This window comes from Convolutriloba macropyga, chromosome 7 (assembly GCF_964194025.1).
Source record: "Convolutriloba macropyga chromosome 7, txConMacr16.3, whole genome shotgun sequence".
NCBI classification, from domain to species: Eukaryota; Metazoa; Xenacoelomorpha; order Acoela; family Convolutidae; genus Convolutriloba; species Convolutriloba macropyga.
This window is the reverse complement of record NC_134474.1, coordinates 71,137,369-71,138,795: the sequence shown is the minus strand read 5'-3', so window position 1 is coordinate 71,138,795 and position 1,427 is coordinate 71,137,369.

Sequence of the window (1,427 nt, the reverse complement as noted above, 5' to 3'; positions counted from 1 at the left end):
ACTAATTGCTCAGTTTTGCTGTATAACCAACTTGTTTCTCTCAGAATAACAAAATAATTCAAATTGAAACAATCCAACTTTTGTTGAGTTTTTTTAATAACTCAACCTATAATTCGAAATCGCGAATTCCCAGATGTAGAGCTCTAGATAACAGTCTTAGGAACTGAGTGGGGCAATTTATTTCTATAATCAATGTCTCAATATTTTCGGAGACCTCTGCGCGATAATCAAAGTTAACAAATGTAATAATTTTGGCACTTTGTGCTTTTCAGTGCACTCAATTGCTTAGTAACGCAATTTTGAACTAGACTAGGCATCGTTAAAGCCAGTAAGAGAAACTGACTTTATGTTTTGCACAAAGTTTCTCTTACTTAGGAAGTTCGTTCCCCAGAAAGAAAAGTTTTGAGAATATCAAAGTTAATTCTCTTTTCGCAAGTCAAAATAAAGTTAAAACTGTACAATCACTAATATGATCTACAGAAACAAGACACGATAACAAGTAATTTACCGCTCAGGAAAGTGTGCTTCAATACGCACTGTATGTCAGTTTAATAAGACAAAATTAACAAGTTTCAACTGATTTTTGGTAGTTCTTCAAGCTCCTTTTATGCTGCTAGTCACGTGGATTTACATGTCAAATTCAACTGTTGATTGGTTGTAGATAATAATGTCGACAGAATGTGAACATTTTTCCATAACGTCACCTTTTCAGTGTAAATTTGATGTCATGGGAAATTTGTTAACCATGTAGAAATTTTGTCGAATATTCTGTATCAATAACAGGTTGATTCGCAATCCAATCGCAAAGAATCTGATGCAATACTGTTAATTCGTAGTATTGTTTCGCTGGTGGTTAAGGTAGTTCGAGTTTGATTTATAGTCTGACTTCATGAATGACGAATGCGTACTAATAATAGTTGCTGAATATAAATGTTGAACAAAGTGAACATATCTGTATGGCTCTGATAGAATGTAGCATCAAATTTCGCTTTTCATGCCATTCTAAATTGAACTGCTTGAAATGACCTTGGAGTGCTATTCAATTTGATTTCTGAGTTGTTAAGCTCAGCTGCAATACTTAGCAAGCATTGCTTGATGAAGTGTTAAATTATGTTAACAGTTTTTGCCATTTGTTAGCGTCAAGTGGAACGTAGGGCTGTCCCTTGTCTTCATTGATTTCCGCCTTAACTAAACGTTTTTTTTCAAGATTGATTTTGTTGAAAAGTAAACCAGGCTTTTTATAGCCTTACACTATATAAGACTGAAAAACAGCGTCAATGTTTTGCAAGCATCGCTTGATGAAACGTTTGATGTTGAAAGTTTTGCCCTTTGTTTGCCTCAAGGAGAAGGTAGCTGCCTCTTGTCTTCATCATTTTGCGACTAAACTTTGACGCTTTTTTCGAGAATGGTTTTCTTGAAAAGTAAAC